This window comes from Lotus japonicus, chromosome 4 (assembly GCF_012489685.1).
Source record: "Lotus japonicus ecotype B-129 chromosome 4, LjGifu_v1.2".
In the NCBI taxonomy this organism is placed as follows: domain Eukaryota; kingdom Viridiplantae; phylum Streptophyta; class Magnoliopsida; order Fabales; family Fabaceae; genus Lotus; species Lotus japonicus.
Window position 1 is genome coordinate 16,287,747 of NC_080044.1, and position 7,339 is coordinate 16,295,085.

The following is a 7,339-nucleotide window of genomic DNA, read 5'->3' on the forward strand; positions in this document are numbered from 1 at the left end:
ACATTATTTAAATATTTTGTAATTTCATTCTCTAAAAAAAAAATTCTTATTCCCATATGACATAATTTCACCATAAATTTTTCATTCTTTTGTGTATATATTATATTTCTCTAATCCTCGTACAGAATATTTCACTGAAAATTTATGCTCCTAAAATTAGTTTAAGAATTACGAAAAATACTGAAATTATATATATATATATATATATATATATATTCTAATCCTCATACAATAAAATGTCACTATCAAATTTTCATACTTTTATCAAAATTTACTTTTAAAGTTAATTAAAAATCATAAGAAAGGTATTGCAATTATTTTAAAATTTATTTTCCTATAAGTTTTAGCATGAAAGGATTTTCATTTAAAATGCTCCTCATGAGAGTTTTTTCCATATATTTTGCCCGTATGACATAGTTTCACCAACAAATTTTAATTCTTTTATTACTCATCAATTAATTTAAAAATAATGAAAAAGTACTAAAATTATATTAAAAGTATATATGTTCATTAGTTTTAAAATGAAAGTATTTTCATGTAACCGTGGGATTTTTTTCATTCTTAACTAAAATATAAATTAGGTATCGTCTATATTATGTTAATATTTTATATTCCCTGTACGACATACTTTTAAGGAGCAAGAGCCACAAAAAGGTACAAAAAAGTTTGTAGGATAAAAGTATTTCTTTTAATTGAATAAAAAAAGAAGTTTCATAAAAAGTTAATTATAAACAACAATAAAATAATCAAATTATTAAATTAATTACATCAATTTTTTTTTTCAGAATTGCATAAATCACTGAAACCATGTTAAGAGTGAAATTTTCTTCTAATAATTCAAATAATGCAACTAACAAACTCAAATTTTGCCAATCGTCCAGCTCCCAATCACTAACTCTTCTTGACATCATCTTATGTTTGGTGCAACATATATAACTTCAATACCCCTATTTATGTCTTGATGTCTATCCCATATTCTGGCCTTTTGCGCTTGCAACTGACACAATTTCTTTAGATTTTTCTCCCTTGAACAGTTTAATTAGCTTTATCCTCCTTCTAAGTTGTCTCTATAGTATTCTGCTTCACCTCGTTTCTTATAACATTCACAAAGTCAATAAGCTAAAAGGCTTCTTCTCTAATCAAAGATAACTCTATCTATGCCTTGAATTCATTTGTTGTAATATGTAACATAGTAGAGATTCATCTTCTCACATGCAACTTCTTCCCAATTGGTTCAGGCTCTCATCTATTTGATAGTTGTGCTCAAATCCCTTAATGAAATTGAACTCTTTCTGCAACAGATCAATAAAACCACACTATTATATAAAACCACGATCCTATCTCACTTTAATCATTTATAGTTTAATTTCAGTTTTACCACCATGAATAGGAAGAATAGGTTTCAAGTACTCTGCCAACTTACCTTGTTCAGCGAATAAGTAAGCTCTATATACCCCAACATAACAGTACATCTCAAAGTGAAGCTTCTCCTGCTTCGGACCATGACTTTTAAGATCATCCTCCTTCTGTTCCAACACCTCATCCATAGTCTTAAAGAGCTTTCTCTTCTGAAAGCTCAGCTGCTGCAGCATTTTTTGCATTTCAAGCAAAAATGTACAAACAAAAGAAGATAAGAACTTTAGAACAAATAAAAGAGAACACAATATTTAACGGGAATGAGAAAATAAAGGTGAACCTCCAATGACGACGATGTTAATGTGAACCTTCTCCTTTGGTAAGGTATCTAATTTCAGTGGAAGAGAAGAATATAGTACCTATCTTTTAAAAGATTTTTTAACCTAATCGAACGGTTCAGCTTCAAGAGACCAAATAGTTGTGGCTTCTTCTATCACCTCTTCCCTCTTATAGTACTGGATGATTTCAGGCTTTGAAACCTTCATCTGTAATCTCTACTTTAATCAAACAAACTTAAGGTCATAATAAATAAGAGTAAAAAGAGTAACGAAATAATCACTTTAAGGTTATGTTCGAACAACCTATTCGAAACTTAGAATCACTTCTTACTGCACCTTCCCCGTTGTGCTACCCCTAACTGCTCCAGTTATAAAACTGTAGCATCCGAATCTCATTACCCTGATCAGTTAGCAATCCAAATGGAAACATGTCCAATTTTGGCCAGAAACTCCCCTTTCAACCTTTTCCTCATATGTTTCATCCATTATTTGAAATGCAATCAGTGACATGCCCATGCAAGAGGAAGGTATGCATTTAGCCTTATCACACCAGTATGCATCATGCTATTCCTTTCGGTTTGACATCACAAAGAACCATAATCTTCCAGTTTTACCATAAATCTTTCAGAACCATTATTAGATATATCTTCATTAGTTTTACCAAAAGCATTTCCTATGTGCTGCTCAAATGGCATTTGGGATAAGTCCGTTAAGTAACATCAACATTAAACAAATTTAACATAAGAGGAATTCAGCCCGAGCATTAAGCACTATGGAAAGGCAAATGAAAACTCAAAGCAGAACTATTAGCACCTTTATCATAAATCAATGCCCAATAATATTATGCAAAAATATCACATGATTATATATCCCCATTATATCACATAATATGCCAGTTCAATACAACAGATAATAAAAGACAAATGACTCAAGGATGCCAATTGCCAAACACCTACAGGTCCAGGCTTGGTAATTGCCACAGCCGCTCCCCTGGAAGCACAACATACATATATATAAGAGAGAGCACACAGTTATCAGGAATGCTTGCATAATTAACCCATAACTATCGGTTTAGAATGATGACTAACCTGCAAAAACTTTCTCTTCTGACTCCAATGCCTAGGCACAGGTACGGTATTGCTATAAGATTTCAAAAACCCCAGCAACTTTGGGTCTGATGCAGTAGCATCCCACACCTGGAAAATGAAAATGAAACTACCAAGCATTTCCAAAATGGCCATGATGCCAAACTAATAGAAAAAAGTTGAAACCAAATTAAACCTTTCAGTACAGTTCTCAAAAGGAAGACGACAGTAAAAAAATGGATAAGCAGCAAAAATAAAATAAGCATGTTACATATTATCACAACTTTTTCTTGTTTGAGATGCCTTTCATTTTTAGCTCATTATCATTTTCTTCTTCATCTTTGGAATCAGAATCAGCATTCTTATTAGAAAAAGCATTATATAATGGCAAAAGTAATACTTTCAAGCTTAATTGAGCGATGCTTCCATTCACAAAGGGACATGAAAAAGCAATTGTAATTCTTTCATTCAATCAATCAAACAATCAAAATATCGGGTAATAAAGCAATGTAGTCCAACAAATATCGGACATGCATAGATCTTGATCCACATAAAACACCAATATATTTTGCCAAAAGACACATTTTCCTAAAAAGAAAGGCACTCACACAAACAAAACTGCAGAAAGCCCATTAAACATGAATTCACTTGGCCAAAGACCATCTTTTCTTCAATGAAAGCTATAAATTGTCAACTGCAGTAAGAAGCCAAACAATGGGTAAAATAAACCTCACCTTGCTAAAACTTTGACCCAAAGCCAAGTAGAAAATAATAATCCTTCACTATGTTTAGCAATCTGTTTACAATAATAAGACCTGTACTCAACACCCAGTGCATGAAGTACCCAAAACAATATCAATATTGGAAAAATGGAAAAATCATTCACTTAGACTTTAAACCCCACTCCCAAGTACAGCTTCCTCAATTTCGCCCCAATCCATGACAGCTTGAAACTTTGTGGAAGCACCTTAACTCACAAAATTTTAAATCTTCAACCTTAATTTCAATGGAGCTCCTCAAACACAACAATCCATTAACATCACCATTCGTAAACAATACATTAAAAACTGGAAGCAATGTCCATCAATTTTCTTCCTTGGGCTCCATATAGACTTTTATACCATGTTTGGATCAACTTATTTTTCTCCAGAATCAATTCTGGCACAAGGAGAAGCTGCTCACTAAGCTTTTTCCTCAATTTTTTCTCCAGAATCAATTACAGAAGAATTTCCAAACATGCTCAAAATACTATTAAAAAAAGGGGTACCAACTTTTTTTATGGGCAAGCGGCTCTGCTAACTTGGTATTAACAGAAGAAGTCCACACCATTTATTTCCATGAGTAATGTGCAAAAACCATCATCAAAATAACTCACTAGTGTTAGAAATTCCCCTTCGAATTGTACCAAAAGAGTGAAGTGTTATCTATAGAATAACATGCCAATTACTATAAAAAAACAGATACAAAATTATGTGATCATAAGCTTTTCCTGTTCGAAAGAAACAATATGAATTAAAACAACTAACTATACAATGACCTTGAGACATTCACCAAAAACAAAGGAAATGAAGCTTTCAAAATTAGAACTGATCAAAACTATATGGAAAACTCAAATTGTGACTTTCACTCTTAAAACGAAACTGAATCAAAAGCCATAACATTTATTAAACTGGGTCGGTTACCTAGCTGGGTATTACATGGTAAGTACAAAATGCTCTTACATTAAGTGCACATGAGTGGAAAAACACATTTAAATGTAATTGCAGCATTTTGATGGAGACCAACAATTACTTACATCCAAGCCACCCAAGTCGTGTTCAAGTTCCGATTGGTCCATTTTCCTGTGAACCTCATATACTCTCTCTCTTCTCATCTGCAACAACTCAGCCTCAGTTAGATTTTTCTCCAACTCTGCATCAATATAGCACATTGTTAACTTATAGGCTTTAAATTGTTTATTTCATCCAACCTTGCTTATCAAACTGATGAACCTATATAAAACTTGTAACAAACTCTGAAAATTAATATCAAACTAAAATAAACCCTTGTAACATGAGATATTGCAGCTAAAGGAGGAACATTTACCTGTGCCACATTTATTTGGAAGCACTTAGGCAACTTTCAGCAGTGTATTTGTACAATGACACACCAAGCAGAAAACCAAACCCTTTTCAAACCTAATGCAGCAAGCAAAATTCATTTGTAAAATATATTATAGTCATCTGTAAAACGCATTACAGTCCAAATGCAATACTTATGTGATAGATATAAGATTTATACCATAATGAGAAAGATGAGGAGAAAAACATGCAGGTGGCAACTAATTGCAACCTTCAACATTATGATCTTTATTTCCTGTAACCTTCAACTGAAAGAAGATGCATTGTTATTATTATATATCAGGTAAGATAATGGTTAATTAAATTTAGTGAAAGCCGGTCTAAAATTGAAGAATCCCACTCGCCTATGTTGAGAGAGACTTTTCTTACCAAAATCATTAAAAGGATCTCCTATGTTTTGTCAAAATGTAAAAACTACCATTTTGGACCTGCATTAAACGGGAATATGCTTATAAAGATTGGTGAAGAGTCAGAATATTAAGACAAATTAGAAAAGCATTTTACAACAGAAAGATTAAAAAATGCATGTGAATAACAGATAGGAAGAAATAGAAATTGAGATTTTGCACAATAATCATGCACTAACAAATAGTGATTTCAAATAGAGATTTTGCAGTCAAGGAAAAAAGAAATAAGAACTTTATCACACTACAACATAGAAGACTTACCCCAAATGGTCATTGACTGCCTAATCAGAAGTAGAGAAACAACCAAACCCTTTGTGATCATCCCATCATTGAGAAGACCTGCAACCAAACAATCAAAATCAAAAAAGAAGACATGGATGGAAGCAGGAAGAAATCGAAATACACAAAATGAATAATGTGTTTATCAGAGAGGGGGCCTTCGAACCTTTGCTGTGAATTTTCGGGTTCCAAATTTGCGGCGACCCAGGCCGGAGAGTTGATTGTACTTGACTCTACTGTATTCCAGGGAACGACACTGAAGCATGTTCCAAGGACAATCGATTTGTGAATGCCAATTGGTAATCGGGGATGGGTGTTGAGGAGGTCGGAGAAAGGAGGTGAGTTCTTGGTGTGGTGGAGATGAGACCTACGAAGCAAGATGAGGGAAATCTGAGATATTAATTCTTGGGGCTTGAAAAGAGGTTGCAGGTAATCTAGCAGTAGAGGCGCACCACTTGTGCTTCATCTTTTTACTGAGACTCGGTCAAGGAGAATCACAATTGGGGCAGATGGCGATGTCGTTGTTGAAGGGCGGTGGTGGACGAAGCTTAATTTGGTTTGAAAACGTATGGTGACATCTTTTGTAGCTGAAGTATATTCCATTTTTTTTTTTGGTAGATAGTATATTCCTAATTAAACATTATTTTCCATGAAAAAATAATTAAACATTATTTAATTTTTTAATTTTTATGTTATACCATAACCGCGGTTCTTTCTTAATTGGCACCTCTAAAGAATGAAATCATAAATGGTGGAAGAAAGGAAAACATGCTAAGAACTTGGTATATTTTCAAATTTACATCATCAATGGTAAACCCAAAAAAATATTTCCAAATTTATTATCAGTTCCACATGCGTAAATTTTTTTTTTTTAAATGTAATCGACATTCAATGCTTGAAATAGTCAAACAATCATAATGTTCTGGGAATGAACATTGAGGATAGGGATAGTACCTAGAGAGTGGACAATTGTGCTAGAGAGAATGAGAATGAGAGAGAGAATGTTGAATTTTATGTGTTATTTTGTCAAATGGGCCAAAGTCCTCTACAATTGGTAACTACCTCCTATTTATAGAGTTTGGGCACTACCTATTGGGCCGATTGGGCCTCCGAAGCTGAGGCCCAACTTAAGGCCAGGCCCTCGCCTCGGGGCGGGCTACACACTGGGCGTTGCCCCTCTAGGGGCTCGCCCAGTCCACTAGTCCACAAGACACCGAGCTCGAAGTATGAGAGCTAAGTGTGTCTTTTAAATGCCTTTACATGTATCCTATAGTACACTGGGATCTAAGCTGCCAACATGGCTTGAGAAAAAATAAGTAAACTACGTTGCCAACATGGCGTAAGCAAAAAGAAACAAGCATTTTTTATCTTGGCGAACAACCCAAACCGGCAAGTCCACAAGCCCACAAGTCCACAAGCGGCGAGAACGACCGCTCCGTACTGGCGATTGGTTGGAGTAGGTGAGCGATCGTTCGCCGGCGAGAAAGGTGGCAGGCATTGATCATGTACTGATCACCCAAGTGTTGGCTGGCAATGTCCCTGGCGAGTGACTAAACTTTAATGCTGGTATTACTTGTCAGGCGATGACGTTTGGTTTCTATGGTGGCGAGGCCTTTCGCGCTTCCTCTTATTTTAAAAACCTTTCAAATCCCTACCTGCTCCACGTGACGCGTCAGTTACATCTGTTTTCCTCTTTCTCCGGAACCGTCACTTCACTTTTCATAACTGTCTCATCGTGCGCAGTAACCCCCATC

The 7,339-nt window shown here is 34.8% G+C and overlaps 1 long non-coding RNA gene across 12 annotated transcripts; it reads right to left on the bottom strand.

Moving 5' to 3' along the window:
* Nucleotides 1–725: 725 nt before the first annotated feature.
* On the bottom strand, nt 726–6,154 carry LOC130710976 (uncharacterized). 12 transcript variants are annotated; one of them, XR_009010527.1, is made up of 10 exons: nt 5,752–6,154; nt 5,568–5,645; nt 5,269–5,327; nt 5,060–5,147; nt 4,865–4,956; nt 4,575–4,652; nt 2,783–3,575; nt 1,697–2,684; nt 1,424–1,583; nt 726–1,292 (listed from the first exon to the last, which is right to left on the bottom strand). It is a non-coding gene; the product is annotated as an uncharacterized LOC130710976 (long non-coding RNA). The 12 variants fall into 12 exon arrangements; XR_009010524.1 differs by having other exon boundaries at nt 2,783–3,473; nt 4,575–4,690; XR_009010521.1 differs by having other exon boundaries at nt 4,575–4,690.
* Nucleotides 6,155–7,339: the final 1,185 nt, after the last annotated feature.